Source organism: Typopeltis vanoorti, chromosome 9 (assembly GCF_054136105.1).
Source record: "Typopeltis vanoorti isolate ZY-2024b chromosome 9, IOZ_Tvanoo_1.0, whole genome shotgun sequence".
NCBI lineage: Eukaryota > Metazoa > Arthropoda > Arachnida > Uropygi > Thelyphonidae > Typopeltis > Typopeltis vanoorti.
This window is the reverse complement of record NC_143557.1, coordinates 118,026,615-118,047,585: the sequence shown is the minus strand read 5'-3', so window position 1 is coordinate 118,047,585 and position 20,971 is coordinate 118,026,615. Positions and strand designations below refer to the sequence as shown.

Sequence of the window (20,971 nt, the reverse complement as noted above, 5' to 3'; positions counted from 1 at the left end):
TTCTACATACAAGTAGGATTCGAACCCACAGTTTGATAGTCGCAGAGAGACAGAGATGCTAATCCACTTAGCTAAACTGGACTTCCATCGAGTGACCTCAAGGGCTAACTGTCTTATTTTTACTTCATTATTGCTTGCTATCAAAACTGGTACGTAATCTGGAAAATTTATTCCTCAAATAAATAAATGTTTCACTATTCTTATTTAGAGATTTAACAAAAAAAATTATGAAGCCTACTTGAATGTGAAGCGATGGCAAGAAACGTTTTTAGTGAGCTACTAGACCAGACCGTCATTCTTCTGTCCTGAAATACAGTCCTGATTAGCAGGCTAATCTTTATATACAAATACCAATGAATATTTACATATAACAAGAGCAGTCTTAATGCAATGTGAATATGATTTTCCTGAAAACATGGTGCATGATACGTAAAAAAAAAATAAAAAATAAAGGAAGCACATATTCACAATCAATAATAATAGTTCAGAATACATAAAAATAAAAAAAATTAGTGCAAGTACAAAATGTGTGTAGCGTGTAATATGTGTAATCATGTAATCACGTGTAATCATGGAACCGAAGCGACTAGAACTGTTGTTCTGGTCGTTTCGGTTCCATGAAGTATTCAAACACTTTTGAACAAGTTTAGAGTTACTGTAGCATAAAGCCAACCTGACTTAATATTATCAAGTTGGTTTTGTTTCCAGGGGCATAATTAGGTCTTTCATATCCTCAATCTGTATCTAACTGCCATTTTGTTGAAAGACTACGGTTGGTTCAAATGAAGCCTAAAATACGAAAAACTTTTATAAGGATGTTATCAACTGAACGTGAGTTAGTGTTGGAGGTTTTTTTTTTTTTTTTCTTGTGCATCGTAAATTTCTCGTAAATATCGTGGAGAGCGGATTGCATTAATTTTACTTTCCCATCGCGTTTCTGATGGCTGTTTCAATGTTAATTTTTTTACGAACTTTAAAAGGATTGCCCAACGTTTGTAAGAGAATGAAAAGAAATTGTACATTTCTTGAATAATTGCAAAGAAACTAATTGTATCTGCATTTACTTTGGCTGCATCGTTAATGATTAAATTTAGAGTATGAGCAGCACATGGCACGTAAAAAGCTCGAGGATTTTTGTTCAAAAGCAAATTTTGGAGCCCATATTTTTTCCCTTTCATATTTGCCCCATTGTCCTACCCTTGACCTCGCATGTCTCCAATGGGAATGTTCCATTACTGTTGCGCATAAACCACGTCCTGTGGAATGTGATATATCTGCAAAACCTAAAACGTTTTCCCTGATCTTGACAATTCCATTGTCACAGGAAACAAAGCGAATAATAATGGTCATTTGTTCTGTTTCACTTGCATAAGTTGTGCAGTCTAAAATTATGGAATAATATTCAGATTTTCGAATTGATAATAAAATTGTATCCCTGATTGCGTTACTTAAAGTTTCCAATATTTCATTTTGACTGTCTTTACTCAAATAGTGTACTCTATTGTTTCGTTGTAGGGCCCTTTCAACATGATTTCCATTACGGGATCAAACTTCACAAACAGTTCTACTAATTTTAAAAAATTGCCGTTATTCCTTTCATATAATTTATCAGATGATCAATGAAAAGCTAAATTTTGGCTACCAAGGAATTTTATAATTTCAATCAAGCGTTCTAAAGCACTCGTCCAATGTTTCTTTTCCATTTTATACAAGCTTTAGTCTGGCAATCAACAGTAGTTTGTTTTTTAAATTTTCATTAAGTTCCTTCCATTTTAAGAAATTTTTCACTTGAGTTAAACTAGTCTCATGTCTATGCAAAGTTGTACTTACATTTCTCCAATCGTTATAACCTTCTACAAGACTACTTGATTCAGTAGATGCGAAAAGTTTGTAACAAAAGCAAAAAACAAAATTTAAAGTTTCGGAATAAATGAGCCATGTTCTTGGCACGAGCTCCCCGTTTTCCATTTTTCTATTATAATACTTGTCGCCAAATTTACGACCATATGTATCTCTGGAATATATTATATTTTTCTTTTGAACAGGCCCCATTTCAATTAAAACGACTCGAAATTTTTCATCAATATTTCCCCATTCACCTGGATCTTCTAAATTTACAGAGACTAACAATGTGTTAGTTTCGTGGTCAACTACAACTAAAACTTCTCCTAACTGTTTTTCACTTAAATCATGCGTCTTGTTATCTTGTTCAAATAGTTGCAATAATACTTTCATGCAAACTGGATGATGTGCACTGTTCTTCAACTCTAATTTCTGACGTATCGAGTTGGTTATAATCTGCATCAGAATATTTTAATATTTAACAAATTTATTAAGAGCCCCAGTTTGTTTCTTAATATCTGCTTCTTTCGCAGCATGAAGTTTACGATTTTGTGCACCGGATAAGTTTTTTTTAATTTTTGATTCCATTTCTATTTTATACCCACAAGAAATTATTACACAACACGACACAGAGACGAAATAATAGTCCGCACTGCGCTACTGTCAGTAGCCTACTGAGATGCGTACCATATAACTGGTTAACTAGCAAAAAATGTTTTGTACGAAAATTCGTTTCTGCGCATAAAAACTGTTCACAGTTTCACTTTAGATAGACTGTAGTAGACACAACATTCTGCAGCAAGCATTTAGTCTGCTCTTGCTGCAAAATTGTAAACAGCCTGCTGATCAAAGAGGTGGCAATATACAATTTTTTAAAATTTGTATTCGGTGTATCCGTCCTTATTTATTTTAATATTGATCATTCTAAGAATTTTTTGTTCTTATGCTAAAAATTTTGTTTCTTAAAAATGAACTTATGAACCGTGCCCAGGCGGCGGCGCCCGCATACATCGCATGCCCGCTTCCGTAGACCCTGATTATATTCTAATTCACAGGTGAATTTTACGCTAAGATGTTGACGATTCAGGTGCTCATGGAAAAAGCAGAAGTGAAGGTAGTCCATGGCTCCAAACTAAGAAGATATCTTCGATGTACCTTTTCCATCCAATTTTTGAGGTCTGTAATGTAATGATGTAAGTGTAAGTGATTATATTTTGTATATAATCTTTTTTATATAAACTTTTATACGAATATATATATATACTGTATGTATATATACTACAAGAATTTATCTTGTAGTAGTAGTACAAGTAGATCCTCAGTAGGAACGTTGGTAAATAGAGTTACTATATCAAAGCTTTTAAAATGTTATGTTCATCAAGGATAATGTTGATAATGCTGGAAATAAAATGCTTGGAGTTTTTAACAAAGGATGGTATTTGTCCTGTCATGTCCTTAAGTAGTTTAGTTAGATGTTTGGCAAGAAGATATGTCGGAAAATGTATTTCTACTACTATTGGGCGTTGAGGTACGCCTTCTTCATGAATTTTGGGAACCTCGTATAGGAAGAGGATGAAGAGATTGAAGAGTTAGTCTGTTATCTGTGTTAAACTCATAGGTTGTTTTTAAAAGGTTATTGGTGTGAATTTGAAGCTCTTTCCAGTACGGTTATGATCCATGATGGGGTAAGTCAGTATAAAGAAGCTCTAATTTTGTAATCGTAATCATCTGAGTTGAGAATAACAGTAACATTTCCTTTGTTTTCTGGTAAGAACACTATTTCAGAATTGTTTCTTAGGTTATTGAGAGAAGCCTGTTCTAAAGGTGAAATATCAATAGAAGGTTTAGCTGCACTATAACAAGTGCTATAAATTAATTAATTCGGAAGAATATTTATTCCTACTAAAAACTGATAGGTATTTGCGAAGTTGTTTTATTCTGGCATCACTATAAACGATTTTAGTATTTTAATGATTTAGGATATTTTTATTTCACAAATACTGTTTCCATTTTCAATCTACCGAAAATGGGGCAAAGATCACGATCTTGTTTCTCAAAATCGTTTACTATTTTGACTAAGCTTCCCTTCGTCGCACTTCGTGTGTTCGTCGAACATGTGCGCATCTTTCTTATTACAAAGTTTATAGCGATATTAGTACGTAAAAGGCTGCCACGGTGATATCTTGACTCCTTTAAATTGAGATTTCGATTTGCAAAACAAATGAAAAAATCGTGAATGCCTATTTAAACACATTTTTGAGTTTAATTTGGAACACGAACGTTACTTTAGTTCATTATACCAAAATAAACATACACTATACCTGCCATCACCCCAAACCAAGAGCCAAACACTAAACCCAAAACACTTCCGTACCAGCAATCAGTAGTCAGTTTTTTTTTTTTTTTTGCAGAATTAGCATTACAGATTCCACTGTTGTATTACGTGACCTAAAAGTATCATCTTACATCTCACACGGATATCTCTACATTAAATGATAATGGGCAACAAATCAAAACTTAAAAAAAAATTAATTTTCAATTTCTTTTACATTTTTCGACTTTTTTTAAAAAAATTTTAAATTTTTTTTAAAAAGTCGAAAAAATTTCAATCACGTACAGATTTTTTTAAACAGATAAAATATTTTATCTTTACATTTTTATTTTATCTTTAATTTTATCTTTAAAAATATTTTTATCATGAACTGGTTAATAACAATTCTAAAATTATTTTAATTTCGTTTTTTAAATCACCCTTTGTAGCTGTTTTGACTCATGACATGTAGCAGTAATTCGAAATGAAAGAATGGTTTGAAAACGTCTGAACTGTCTTACATCAAGGACTATTGTAATACAAACTGTCTCTTAGTTCTCATTTGGCCACCAACATATTTGAATCTTTCATTTTTTTTAATTGATTATATCACATTTAAAACTAGTGGTAAGAAGCGATGACATCACTTTGCGTGCTAAGGACTGCAGAGTTCAAGATAAAAAAATGTACTCAATGCATTCAGGGATGATAGGTGACAATGACTTGAAGAGAACCGAGACGTAGCATATTCTTGCTTCTGTTTAACAAATGTATCTGAATTTTCTATGAAAAAATAAACATCGTGCCCAAACTTAGAATCTGCCATAAGACCAGTGGCAATATATATCACCGCAGGACAATGAGGGTACGACTGATGATGGACCTTCTGCTTCCAGAGAGAAATATAAAATAGAAGTCTTTCAGTTATTCCAAGGAATATTCTGTCACTATTCACATATTAAGTTGGATCTCATGAAAGAAAAAAAAAAAGTTTTTAAGACATTTGGCTAAAATGGACCCACATTCCAGTGACCGCAAAATTTCAAAAATATCAGAAGCCAAACTAAAGGAAGGTATATTTCTTGAATTTCAAATTAGGAAGATAATAAAAGATGAAGAATTCAAAAAGTGTCACCAAAATAGAAGTAGAAACCTCGAATTCGTCTAGAGGCATTTGGGTAACAATAACACTAAAATAATAACAACGAACTAGTTGATTAACTTGTAAAAAAATACAGTACCACACAATATTGGCGAATATATCCTTAATGAAAATTCACTTCCTTCATTTACAACTAGATTTCTTTTCTGAAAACCATACTGTTGACATGTTTAGGCAACAACTGTTAAGGCCATAAGTTGGATTCTTAGAAACCTGCTTACTGCTAATGTGGCGGTTAATTTAATTTGATAATGAGTGCTGTCTGATTTGTAAATTGTGTGCATTTTTTTGGCCGGTTTGTCTGTTTTGAGTAATGAAAAAACAGAGTTACCGGGAGGAAAAGCCTTTCCGCTTCCGTATGAGCCCTATTAATTCACCTTCAGTTTGAAAAGCAAGATTCTTAGCGTCTTAGATCAGTGCTTCCCAAACTTCTGGATGTCAGGGCCCCCCTTTGCAAAAATTAAAATATTTCACAGCCCCCCCCTCGAAAAAAATCGTAATAGAGAGATATATTATTATAATATTTATTGTATTTATATTCAATACAAAACATACACAGCGAATATTGCAAAAATCAAATGCATATATTACATTTTTTGCCTCTTACCGTTTGGTTCTGAAGACGATGCGGGCTGTTTGATAAAATATGAAATACTGTCCTTTTTTTTTTTTTGAGTCTGTTTCTGCTTCTGATTGTTTGCGGGATTTTATTTTTAATTTTTTATCAGCCACTTATCCATCTCAGGGTTAAATTTTTTAACGTAGAATAGATCAAATAATATCACCACTTACCGATACTAGCACACCACAGACTGATAACATGAAATTAGTGAATATTACTTGAATAAGGGAATCCCCGGACCAGGAACATTTTTCTCTTTTGTGACTTTTCTCCCTTTACGGTAATTAAGCCTAACGCGAAACAGACAGCAAAGGCAGGTTATTAAAACGTGCATATGATTGGTGCGGTATTAACAAAAGATCGTGCAACTGAAAAATAAAACCATAGCTGACAATTGAGGTTGAAATGCTAACTCTCTTCAACCGAATTCCATATGTGAAACTGCCATAACATTCATTATATATATATATATATATATATATATATATATATATATATATATATATATATATATATATATATATATATATATATATATATATATATATATAATGTTATATATATATATATATATAACATTATATATATATATATATATATAACACTTTTAGGAATTTTAACGCGTTCGGTTGAATTTTATTGCTGCCTTGGGAAATCGAACTCACACACATCTAATTAATAACAATAGTTTTTAGTTAGATACTGTGTTTGCCCATGCAACATATGGTTTTGTTTCAGTCTATACAGCATAGTTTCTGTATGAGGGGACATGTGATTCATTAATTAGTGTGTTTTTATCCCAGTTGTCTCTAATTGCACTATTTGTTGAGAAATATATTACACAGACTCCTCATACCTTATTCACTGGCATAATAAAAGTACTTGTTTTTATTGCCTCTGCAGTATAGTGGCTGTTAGGGAGGGCTGTTGTTTACCACTGCAAGCGAGTTACTATCTCCCCACATGAACTTGTTTAAGCTTTTTTTCATGAGTGAAGTATATGCGAAACTTTTATTAGTAACAGAAAAGTAGCTCGGATGACTGATAATATAAAACGAGTTTTGATATGTATATAAAGTCAATATCCACAGTCCCTGATTACAAACGCCTGATGAAAGGGACAGGAAGATTTGGAGCTTCCCTGGAGAGCATTCGAAGTAAATACAATTAACCACTGCTTTGAAATGAAACATATGAATAAGCATATATTTATTAATATTGATTAAGCGCCGAAATACGCAGGAAGCAAAGTTTATGAACCAACACCAATGTGTGAATTTTTCCATTAAAATATAAAAAATAACAAAAAAGAAATAATAAATAATAAAAGTTAAATATATTTCTTTTAAAATAAAAAAATCTACTTAGTCTTAAAACATTTAAAATTTTTTATCATTATTTCGCGGCCCCCCTCAACAAAACCTACGGCCCCCCAAGGGGGCCGCGGCCCACAGTTTGGGAAGCGCTGTCTTAGATGGAATCAAGATCTTTCCAACCAAAGGGTATTGTTGATACCGACTGAGTTACAGAAACTGTCATAAAATACATCTTTTCCTAATTAAGACGTGTTGGAGCTTCCATATCTCAGTCAGTATAGACGAAGCCCTTTGGTCGGAAATACCTGGGGTTGGATTCCCGTCAGTGTTCCCGTGAGAAACCTTTATCTGGTCTCTTTCTACTAAAGGTGAGTTAACCTGTCTCGTATGGGGGTGGAAAAATTTTCATCACTTCTCAAAACAAGCAACCGGTCCCGTGAACACGCACGGCTAGTCATAAAATATACCATGGCAAGGGAGACAACGGAAAACTACCTTGCTCATAATCAGCTCCCTGGTATGGTAGCATATAGCTATCCCCACCAGCAGTACAGCTGAGAGAATAGAAGGAAAAAGGGGAAGACGTGTTCTTTTTTATAACGGACAATACTTCCTCTCAAAAAATCTGCTGACGCCTTTTATTCACCAAAGTGGATGTTTTAGTCCTAAATATCGTTTTTGAAGATCGATGGCCAGTTATTCTACACCCTTCGTCTTCACTGATAACTGGCTTAAGACCATCAATAATCCGAAGGCATCTGGGAAAGAATATGGCAGACGACTGCTGCCATCTTGCGGTCTTAATTATTGTCTGAAATAGTGTGTTATACGGTCGATTTTCTTGAGTTTGCAGGACTAAAATTCGTGTGTTCGGAAGAAATAAAACCCTACTTGCTCGTGCCAAAATATATCGACCAGCTCAGTAACCGGCTGAAAAAAAGCTCTAGAAAAAAAGTTCCTTTAATAGAAATGAAATAGAACTGAAATAGAACTTAGAATGGTCTTTCTGTAGCCTAGTGCTATAGACACAATTGCCATTTCCGCAGGGGCTTTACAGGCACTTGAATAATACCTTGAAGCTTGTTTTGACATATAAATGTGTTGAATGTGGTTAACCCAATTTTGTATTTATAACTGGTGTTATAAATACGAATGAAATAAAGTTAAATGAAATAACATCAACCTCAGTATAGTACGCCCACAGATACGAGACCCTTCGACACTTCTGCGCATGTCAAAACAAGGAGAATCCATTCCGATAATAGGGTAATCAATCCGTATTGTGGGATGAGTTTTATAAAGCACGTGATGTTGGTGACCAATTCGTACATCGCCTTATTTCTTTCTCCCCCTTCAACATGAATTGACTCTCCTTGGCAGTCTGCCAACGACAGCTCTCGCTTATGTGGTCAGACTATAATACAAACTGGAATCCCGCGCACACCTTACTTATTGAAAAGCCTGGTCTGGTAATTTCCTTCGTAAAGAAAAAAAAAAACAGGTTTATCAAAAAAGTACCTCTACGCAGTCAACGCTCAATGATGTCTTCTTCGACCATGCTAGAGATTTTTAGTTGATTATAACCGAGGTTATCTAAACATCTTATCACTGTTTAAAGTCTATAAACTTTAGACTAAACACTACTAACAGTGAAGGCCAAGTTAACTGAGTCACTAGCATCTAGACTAGATGTAAAATGGATATTTCAAGTAAGAAGCACCAGTGGAGCGATCCTATCGCGGAGGATTATCATGAAATTTTAAGTTCAATAACTACGAATAGCAGTCATGCATCATCACTAGATATGAAAGTAAACAAAAACATAAACTACTTTGAACACTAACAAACATTAGATAAAAAAAGAATATCATCTAAAATTTTAAGGTATTATCTAAGGCCTTAAAAGCCTTTAATTACTGCGAATTGTTTATTATTATTATTATTATTATTATTATTATTATTATTATTTATGGTCGTTATTCAATTCTCTCAAAGAAAATTTGCTTTTATGTGGATTCCACCCACAAAAGGTTGGCAACATATGGTTGATTTAAACCCGTGGGTAAACTAACGGATAAATCATCCCGAAACCCTACTAAACACACCAAACATATGAAGCAACTTCAGGCCACAGTGGTCTTACAATGGATAACGATAATCTTCTGTTACCGATTATATTCGCTACCATTAAGTAGCGAATATCTATTGATCTATTGGTGTTCGATCTTAGCATTTCTCTACTAATGTAGGGATTCCTCCGGACCTATGTCCAACTACTAACTTCTATTAGCAACGTAACAAATCCCAATTCCACCCAACCTCAGAATACTGCGTTCGCATTTGGGGTAGTGAGACAAATGCCTCTCTAAAAATTCATATTACCGTCCAATAGAGGGCAGTTTGGATAACTGGCGATCTCTCGCTCACAGACGATCTGTTTCTGAATTGCTTTTCTACAGATATTTCCATGAGCACTGTTCAGCAGAGCAGGCATCCCTCACTTTACTTATTTCTGCTAAACTCAGACATGAGCAAACTGACCAACATCATTTTACAGTTGAATTATTGACTAGTGGCGCGTTGAACCTGCTACTATCATTCAACTTTCATTCTGTAAATTAAAAAATAAAAATAAAGAAAAGAAAGGAAATTATCATGGAGACACTAGTAGAAAGAATATTAAAAACCACCATAAATACAAAATCGTCACATTTGAACCATTATACAGGGTGTCTCACAAAGAATGTCCCGATTTGAAAATTGTATATCTCTGCAACCACGAAGCACAAATGAATGCGACTTTTACCATGTGAACGGCCTTAGCCCAGAGTTTTATATGACGACCGCTAGATGCCACTACTAGACCCAAAATAGTTAATGAGAATGCTTAGTTAATGAGAAGATGGCGTCTAGTTAAATATAGTTATTTGAATTCAGGTCACTTTTTGAAACACCCTGTATTTTCATTGGCCTAGGCTGAGTGGTCTGCATATCTGCTCTTCAACAAACAGGCTGCGGGTTCGAATCCCATCTTGAATATGAATATTTGTGACTGCTTTTACGTGTAAGATAAATTTCATCTTCAGGTGTGAGAAGATTAATACTAAACTGTGTTCATGGGCTCTTCATGGTAAGAGAGTCAGTACTATTATCTAATTTTATTAAAAATGAAAATTTATCGACAGTTATTTAGTTAAATATTAAGTTTCATCAAAATCGGTTCAGTTTATTATTTCAAATGGATGGATAGACAGATAGAGAAGCCAACACATGCTATTAGTTTGTGAATATATCTAAAAACCAGTTATCCAAAATGAATAAAGATATGAAACAAGCAACTTCTACTCCATATCTGGGTTAGCAACTGCTTATTTTGATGGAATTAAAAAAAAAACAAACAGCTAACACCTTTTTATTCCTGTATAGGGAGTAAGCAAGGCCGTTTTATCCCCATCTAACTTTTAGAGACTGAGTGGGCAGTTCAATCTCCACTGGCAGCCAATCAGAGATAGGCCCAAGGCTATCACTAATTAAGCGGCATGCAGTAAAGAGGCGGCTAAACAATTGCCGCCATCTCGTGGTCCCTGACCCTAACACAATATATTTAATGTCTGAAAATAGTGTGGGTTTCGATTTTCTTGAGTTTACAGGACGAAAAACCCGAGTTTCGGGGAGAAAAAAACCCGCTTGCCCATACCAGAGATCGACTAACTCGGGAACCGGTCGAAAAAAGTCTTAGAAAAATTTCCTCTAGTTGCCGACTAGATTCGAAAGCAAGTCTTCCTTCGTGCGGTTAAGCGCGCTGGTGTGCAAACGCCACATCTACTGAGCTACAGGATTTATGTTTTGTTTTGTTTTTAATTTTTATATTAATTCTGAACATAAATCGTCATAGGATCGATAATATTGTGCATTAATGATAGTTCTTCAACCAGTCATATTGGACTAGAGGGTGAGAACTATAAAGAAATCCATCGACCTTTGTTGAATATCTAAACTTTTCATTTTCCCAGACGCATTGTAATTCTAATTTATGTCCAATACAAACTAGCGAAAAACTCGTGTTGTTTCAACAATCTCAGTGGAAAACAGCGAAATGAGGAATATCAGTTCAGTGAGAAAAATTCCATGGAAGCACCTGTAGAAAAGACATAAGGCAGGTGATTCCATGGATTTTTTTTCTCTCTCACTGAACTACATCCATCATTCCACCGCTTTCCACTTTGACTTGTTGAAACAATACGAGCATCAAGACGTCACAAGACTTTTTAGGAAGATTTTTGGTACGCCATTCCAAATACGAAATATATATTCTAATGTTAAGTAGATATGAGATTTGTACAAGGTTCGTAGCTGAAACAAATCTAATCTTGTCTGGCGATCTTGTATCATCAATTGAGAACTGAGAAGTTATTTTCATTTTTTCTTGCAAGAAAGTAGGTAAAATTAAGGAAAGTAAGAATATAACGAAGTGAATTGCTACATTCATAAATAATAGTATTCTTACTGTTTATTTCATAACAAAAAAATCCCGAGTTTATCGTTTTTCTAGTGCCAACGGGGAACCTAAATTCAGTGAGTCATAAAGCTCACTATGACAACACCTTTTCTCTCTTTGGAATACCTGCCTAGTTGGAAAGAGTGGATAGCGTTTTCGCTCTCAGCCAACGGACTGTCGTTTTGAATTTCGTGGCATAGATCTTGAGGTAATAAACAATATTCTTCGATGGGTTCTGCCACCATTCCGTTTATTGGTGGCATGAAATGTAGTTGGAAAATTTTTCATGTTTTATTTCTAAGAGTAGGGTTTCCGAATTATCTACTCCTTACTCCATCATCCATGGTACTAAACGTATGATGCGGTTTCAAGCTTGACAAAAATAATAGTCCAGTTGGGAAGAAAGTTGTTGATACGAAACTATCATGAAATATCGTGTGGGCTATCACAGTAAATCGTACACCTCCCTCTTGACGGTATACACCAGAGAGTGATTGTTTTTATTTAAATATTTAACCTTTCATGGGTGGAATTGACATTAAAAAATCAGCAAAGTTTGATGTTTGAAGATTCCGTGTTCGAAACGGAATTCGGAATCATATAGCTCATCGTGTGCAAATATTTTACTGGTAAATCATGTGCAATTGTTTTAAATTATGTTTTAAAATTTTCTTCAAAATTTTAAGCTCAAGTCTCTTATTCCAAATTTTTTGGAGATGTATACAGTGGAATTTCAAAACCTCTATCTAACTCCCCGTTTAAGGGAATATAAAGGCGTTAGATGATTTTATTTTTATTTTTATTTTTTTTTATACAAAGGAGGGGATAAAGGAAGAAAAAAAAGGGGAAAACAGCCTATGATCACACGGAATGCATAAGCGCCTCGATAGATGGCGCCACCAGTTTTTGGCAGACATATTACTGATGACTTCAAGGGTTAGTTGCATTATTCTATGCTATCAATAAGTAGGGGGGCATTAGGAACAAACGAATCATTTATCTATGTGCCAAATCGAAAAATGCATTCAGATTAAAAAAAAAAAAAAACTGCAAATATTCAATACGAAAGCTGAGATGGCTTAAATTTACTCAAAATTTGAAAACATTTTAAAAAAGGTTTTGCGAAATGACTTAGAGTAGTGCTTCCCAAACTTCTGGATGCCAAGGCCCCCTTTGCAAATATTAAAATATTTCACGCCCTCCCCGTAGAAAAAAATCGTAATATAGACATAAATATAGACATATATTATTATAATATTTCAAAACATACACAGCGAATATTGCAAAAATCAAATGCAAATATTACATTTTTAGCATCTTACATACACATTTGACATGGCACATTATCTCATATTTTTATATAGATAGATATATTGTTATTGTATATATTTGCGTTATTGTACATTTGCGTTTTACGTTTCATGTACAAGCACATGAAACGTAAAACGATTAGGAATAAAACGATTAGGAATAAGGCAAGAATTAAAACATAAAAGAAACAAGTTGAATAACAATTTAATGTGATGGATGTGTTTCAATACTGCTACACAAAAAGTCAATATGAGGTGAAATATTTGAAACTGCAATTCTTAAATTTCTGTGCTTTGAAATGAAACTTATATAAATAAGCATATATTTACTGATATTCGTTAAGCGCGGAAATACGCAGGAAGCAAAATTTGTAAACCGCACCGATGTGCGGTTCACAAATTTTTTCCATTTTTTCCATTAAAATATAAAAATAACAAAAAAGAAATAATAAATAATAGAAATTAAATACTTTTATTTTAAGATAAAAAAATCCACTTAGTCTTAAAACATTTTAAATTTGTTTTCATTATTCCACGGCCCCTCTCAACAAAACTTCGCCCCCCCAAGGAGACTGCGGCCCACAGTTTGGAAGCGCCGACTTAGAAAGCTCTGTTCAATATAATGCACTCAGGGATCTAAACAGTAGTAAAGCAAGCAGATGCTGGAGCGACATTTACGAGGTTGACATTCCATTAGTATAAAAAAGTAAATAAATGAAATAAAATAATCAACGAAAGAGGCTGATTGGATAAAGCGACAAAACCTAGAGCCGATTCTGAATGCGCGTTTTCGATAAAAACCAAAATTTTAGAACCTATACAGTCCAGATCTTAAAATTGTGAATCATTTCAATAGCGTCAATATTTTCAATTGGGAATGATAGGAAGTGTTAATTACATCCTACTATTATTGATATTGGGGGGAAAAAACGGTGTCCATACACCAGAAGTGTTGTGTTTATCTCTGAGGAGGCATATCAGTAGCGTTTGTTACTATGGAAAGTCTGATATGCTTTCTCAGAGACCGCCTCCTCAAGAACTTGACACTTAAAAGTGAATGTCGTTGCTATCTAGCTAAGGAGTTTAAACAAAGAACTTATGAATGAAAATCTGACTCGAAAGGGTCGCATTTTCCATCCATATCAACAGGTCACAAGTGCAGATACGGGACAGAATAAGAATTCACAAACAAACAAAACTCGTTTTATAAGTATGCGACTCTTACCTGGTGCGCGATCCTTTGAAAATATGAAAATAAAATTAATGGATGCAAAGTATCGTGTATAAAGTAGAATGAAAAGATCATGAAGAAGTATACTGGGCGAATACCACTTCACTTATGCACATTTTTTCTTTCAATTATTATTGGTGGTAATAAAACGACTAATATGAAGTCTGGGTTCAAAAATGTTTACGAAATTTTCAGCTTTATTTTCGTATGCTTTCTGATTATATCAGCGGGTATCACTTTACTTTCAAAAAGGGGCAAATTTACAAACATGTAACATTGCACGTCCCTGTGAAACTTTTCTTTAATCAAAAGTAGATAATTTTAGCATAACTGTAATCACTGAATATAAAAATGACATCCACAATATTCTATCACCCACAGTTAGCTTAGGGAACCGTCTTTTGTGCGGCAGAGGTCAGCCGCGTTGAGTTACGTGAATTATTTCAAGGGCGACACTCTCCAATAGGACATGCACGTGCACAAGGATTACGTCATTACAGGTAAAACGTAGATGTGCCGGTGTCATTGTCCAATGAGACAGCCTCATTCGTGAGTTGTGATCGCAGCCCTATTCAGAATGAGAGCAGGCAGAGATCATGGCTACCATGGGAACGTAACGTCTGGTTTTGCGCCGATATATATTGTGGAGTGCATTTCGGTTCAGATTCATTTTGCCATGTGTGTGGAGAAGTGAGAGATCGGGATCCGACCGGACTCTCCATAGGTGTGCACAGCATTTAAGAAGATACCTAAAATGCATATATTTTCTCCAAAGTCGAAACGTGTAATAAAATACTAAACCTTATTATCTACCATGAGCAGAACCATCTGAGATGGACTATACAGTCGAAGACAATTTTACCGATGGACCTGAAATTACAGCATCGTGTTCCAGCCAACTGGATACAGATTTTCAGCAGCCAGTTATACAAATAGTGCATTTAATAACTATCAAGGTTGAATGATGTAAGAGAACTAAATCTTGCCAAAGCAAGTCGAAACCTTAACGTTAACATTGGGAGTTTGGAACTTGCTCGAAAAAGGAATGAAGATCATCTTGTTTTGAAAGCGTCGGAAAAATTTAGTGTTATTGTTTTCTGTTGGTGGCTAAGACCTTGGGTTTTGTAAAAACGTTAATGATTAATGGAAACACTGGAGAGTAAACATGACCCGAACAAATGGGGTTTATTTATAGACACTTTGATGGGTCTATAAATATAGTTTATTTATAGACCCATCAAAGGACAGTTCTTTTTTTTTTCTTGATATGTTAAATTGATATGGAGGGGAAAAAGCATTGATACGGAGGGGAGCTCATGGAAGGAAGGTTTATAAAGCTACTAATTAGTGCCTATTTATAAGGTTTGTAAAAAGTGCCAATTTCAGAGATCTTACAGAAGACATGCATGATCATTGTATTTGTCTCTCATTAGGGTGCTATCGATGACGAACACTGCACATGATTCCATCAGAGCATTTCTTTTATGAAATAACAGTAATGAAGTCAATGGAACTCCAATATGCTTTCTGATTCTTAATCAAAGAAACAATTGGTGCCTCCAGTTACAAGTGGGAGTGTTTTGAAACTCCAAATAAATTTGCATATGTTATAGGTTCATATGAAATGCAATTAGTATGTGAAAACAATTTTGATTCCTGATGAACGGGATGAATGACAGTGAATTTTAAGGTCAGATGGGTGATATGTGGTATATCACCCATCTCTGGACAAATGCCACGGAGAAGTTTAGCGAATCTCAAGTATTTGCACTTATATCTCCAAAGCTTTTGACCGGGTCTGACACAAAGGTTTACTAAGCAAACTCCTATCATTCTTCAAGAATGAAGAATACGAAGAGTTAGATCAAAATTTTCTAACATTTTCTGATGAGAACCTTGAGGGCTCACTACAAGTTGCAACCGCTTCCATCGTACCAGACATTGATTTACGTAAATAAGGCCAAATATCTAACTAGTTCTGTTTATGCTGCCCTTTTTTTTTATGTTAGAATAAAAAAATTTAACAAAATAAAGGAAGTTTTGTTACTTATATACTCGTACATTAACTATATTATACATTTTATATGCGGCCCAAGACAATTCCTCATCACTCAATGTGGCCCAGGCAAGCCAAAAGGTTGGACACTCATGATGCAGACTTATTTGTATAATGCCTATAATTGGCAAAAGATGGCGCCATGGTACACAAACAATAAACCATTTCTGACAGCTGTTCTTAACCTTTTTTTAATCTTGTCGTTTCCATTGCAGTTTGTTTCTAAAATCTTCTCCTTCCCTCCTCAGGTTTTTAAATATTTTAAACTTTATTATCAAAAATCAGTAGGAATTATGCATTTTAAAAAATTTAAATAATATTAAGCGAAGAAATTATGAAAGAATTAAACAAAGAACCAGTAATAGAAAAAATTAAAAAATATAAACATAAATGGATGGAACACGTTCAAAGAATGAAAACAGAAAGATTACCAAAACAAGCCTTAAAGTACAAGCCATTAGGAAAAAGAAAACCAGGACGTCCTCTTAAACGATTCAACGATGACTTCTAAGGCCGGAACAGGCCATGCTAGGCCTAAATCCTTGATATGAATGATGATAATTAACGATAAAACAGTTTCCAATTTAACTGCCCTATATAAATATATAAAGAAAAATTATTTTTAATTTAAATTCTGAAGAGTATATACAAAGTGATAATTTTTTACCTCTTTATGGTCTAAAGCAGCGCTTCCCAAACTGTGGGCCGTAGGTTTGTTGAGGGGGGGGGCCGTGAAATAATGAAAACAAATTTAAAATGTTTTAAGACTAAGTAGATTTTTTTATTTTAAAAGAAACGTATTTAACTTTTATTATTTATTATTTCTTTTTTGTTATTTTTTATATTTTAATGCAAAAATTCACACATTGGTGTTGGTTCACAAACTTTGCTTCCTGCGTATTTCGGTGCTTAATGAATATTAGTAAATATTGCTTATTCGTATGTTTCATTTCAAAGCAGTGGTTAATTGTATTTACTTCGAATGCTCTCCAGGGAAGCTCCAAATCTTCCTGTCCCTTTCATCGCGCGTTCATAATCAGGGACTGTTGATATTGACTTTATATACATATCAAAACTTGTTATAAACTTGTTATATATTATCACTGTCATCCGAGCTAGTTTTCTGTTACCAATAAAAGTTTGGCATATACTTCACACATGAAAAAAAGCTTAAAAAAGTTCATGTGGGGGATATAGTAACTCACTTGCAGTGGTAAACAACACGCCCTCCCTAAGAGCCACTATACTGCAGAGGCAATAAAAACAAGTACTTTTATTATGCCAGTGAATAAGGTATGAGGAGTCTGTGTAATATATTTCTCAACAAATAGTGCAATTAGAGACAACTGGGATAAAAACACACTAATTAATGAATCACACGTCCCCTCATACAGAAACTATGCTGTATAGACTGAAATAAAACCATATGTTGCATAGGCAAACACAGTATCTAACTAAAAACTATTATTATTAATTAGATGTGTGTGAGTTCGATTTCCCAAGGCAGCAATAAAATTCAACCGAACGTGTTAAAATTCGTAACGTTTTTGAAATTAGCTCGCAGTATAATTCCACCTTTGCCAGATGGTTAATACGCTCCTTAGTGAAATACGACAACTAACTTAACCATCTAGTGTTCCTAATCCTGATTGGTACTGTAGTACTGTATGACGCAGTGTGTTCTATGATCGAATTTTCTGAGATACATGGTTAAAAACCTGAGGAAAATGTCAAATACCTGAGCCAAAAAGAAAGAAAAAAAAAAGCCCAACTCACGTTTGAAATAAATCGTATGTCTAAAATTTATCCTTAATTCTCCAAAAAGAATTTTATTATTATTATTATTATCTGAAGATCTCCAGGGAGTCAAGGACTCATCGAAAGAGGCTGTAAATTCGCCTTTTATGTTGTTATTAAATTACCAATTTTATAATTATAATGAAAAGCCAAAGGCTTCAATTCGGTGACATGAACTTATTTAAGTTAAGAGATATTATATCCCATATTGTTTCTTAGCCGAATAAGAAACTCAAAGAGTTTCATGCCGAATATAGAAACTATATAAAGTTCGGCGATTCCAAGCGTAAGCAAATACCTGGATAGAGCAGCAACTGACCCTTGAAGGTAGTGCAAGCTGAGGCAACTCATGTCAAAGGGTGAAGCAAGCTCCAATCACTATTCTTGATATTTACCCATAATGTGAACTTAACTCCTAGGAGCTGTATTATTATTCAACATTATGAGAGAAGGTTACTACCCAGACCGGTTTCGACCTTTTTTGAGGTCTCATCAGAGTAGGTAGACCAAGTTAATACAAAGTTTGTAGCGAACAGAACTTACATCCCTTCTATGAGAATTGCCAAGAGATGTCCTATTAAATTACTAATTATAATGAAGAGCCAAAGGCTTCAATTCGGCGACATGAACTTATTTAAGTTAAGGGGTTATATTTAAGTTAAGGGATTATATAGTTTCTATATTCGGCATGAAACTCTTTGAGTTTCTCATTCGGCTAAGAAACAATATGGGATATAATATCCCTTAACTTAAATAAGTTCATGTCACCGAATTGAAGCCTTTGGTTCTTCATATAATTAGTAATTTATTAGGACACCTTCATGGCAATTCTCATAGAAGGGATGTAAGTTCTGTTTGCTACAAACTTGGTATTAACTTGGTCTACCTACTCACTGATGAGACCCCAATGAGGGTGGAAACCGGTGCGGGGCGGATCTGGCCTTGAGAGGCTCCACTTGGAGGTAGGTTTTTGCCTGTCTCTGAGTGGGGCCACCGCTGAGATTATGGCTCTGCTTGGTGGTGGGGTGAGCCTGCCATTGGATAGAGCCAATGCTGAGAAGTTCTTCTCGGTGACGGGATGAGCCTGTCATCGAGTGGAACAACGCCGAGTTGGGCGATCTTTCGGGATCGTCTTATTTTTAGAGCCCGCTTCACCTATACATAAGGTTGAAACCGGACTGGGTAGTGACCTTCTCTCATAATGTTAAACAATAATACAGCTCCTAGGAGTTAAGTTCACATTATGGGTAAATATCAAGAATAGTGATTGGAGCTTGCTCCACCCTTTGTATGAGTTGCTTGCCTCAGCTTGCACTACCTTCAAGGGTCAGTTGCTGCTCTATCCAGGTATTTGCTTACGCTTGGAATCGCCGAACTTTATATAGTTTCTATATTCGGCATGAAACTCTTTGAGTTTCTTATTCGGGTAAGAAACAATACCAATTTTATGTTGTTATTGTCAATGGTCCTCAACCGGACTTATTTTTTCAGGTTGTTTAGCTTAAAAAAAGCCTATTAGTTCCTCACATGTCTGTATGAATGACTTCCAGAACGGTTGATCTCGTTTCGAATAACTCAATATTTTTTTTAATTAAAAGTGGACAATAATAACTACTGCTTTATCCAAAGACCAAAATATATTATAACTGTACCGGTGATGCTAGTAATTTCGCTCTGTGAGTGATGTGAGTGTATGACCTACCCTTGAGCGATATAGTTATATATAATATATATTTGAAGTATAGGCAGTGATATTGTAAAAATTTTAAAATATTTTTGTTCATCTTTTACATTTTTACATAGCCCCGAAGTCCTGATCCTCTAAAGATCAAACATGAAACTTTTCAAGCCACTTCAGGCCTCCAATAAGCAGGGAGGTGGTTTCACACCAGGTGATGATATTCACCTTTCACCTAAAGAACATTAATAAAAATCCACTGCGGGATTCCAATCCCGCTTGTTGATCTCTCTCTTTAAGGGAGGCTGTAAATTCTCATTTTATGTTGTTATAAAGTTACCAAGCTCTTCATACAGTACACTCACATGAATCCCACAAAATCTTACATATATTTTTGAAAGTGACTAAAGAAATGATGTAATAATTTTATAATTACTTAATAATAAATTAACAATTAAAGGTCCCAATCCGACTAGAAGTTAAATAACAATAAATAACAAAATTTTCGAACAAGCATATTTTGGGATGCATTCGCACGAAGATGAAAAGAACATAAATATGAAAATTACAAAAATACCTAAAAATAGTAAGTGTAATAAATTCTGTGCTTAAACCTAATCTGGTAACAAGACAAACTACATTATAAGTTTATAATACACTTGCTATACCAACACTGCTACACGAAAGTGAAATTTTGACAATAAAACTAAAAGATGAGTAAAGATTAATGCTCGATCATAAAATAATTAAATAAACAGGATATAATTAAACGAAGTCATTAATCCACATAGGTTTTTATGTATAAATCGCTCGTTTTCCTTGGCTTTACCTGAATGCGAGATGAAAATCAGTTTTTTTTTTTTTTTTGAGGGGAGGAAGAACTTTGCCACTGTATGAGACAGATTACTTAACTTCTTTTGAAGATCCTTGATAAAGGTTAATAAAGAAAACAGTGAGCAGAAATACAACATTCCATTTGTAAATTTGTGAACCATCATCCCTAGACAGTATTGGGTTAAAACTGATTTTTGTATGAAATGCTATGTTCCGCTCGGCATCCTCATTGATGCGTAAAATTCAAAAGAAAGCAGTCTAAGAAGATGGTGTGGACAAAAGCATTTATTTACAACATTAATTAGATATCTCGC

At 34.5% G+C, this 20,971-nt stretch overlaps 1 protein-coding gene across 1 annotated transcript in view; it reads right to left on the bottom strand.

The window, feature by feature from the left end:
- Positions 1-20,971, bottom strand: part of LOC150103461 (phagosome assembly factor 1) — a 408,178-nt gene that overhangs the window by 317,272 nt on the left and 69,935 nt on the right. Inside the window, exon 2 of the mRNA XM_090398202.1 lies at positions 239-305. The gene's annotated coding sequence lies outside the window, so the exon portion shown is untranslated. The remainder of the gene's footprint in view (positions 1-238; positions 306-20,971) is intronic.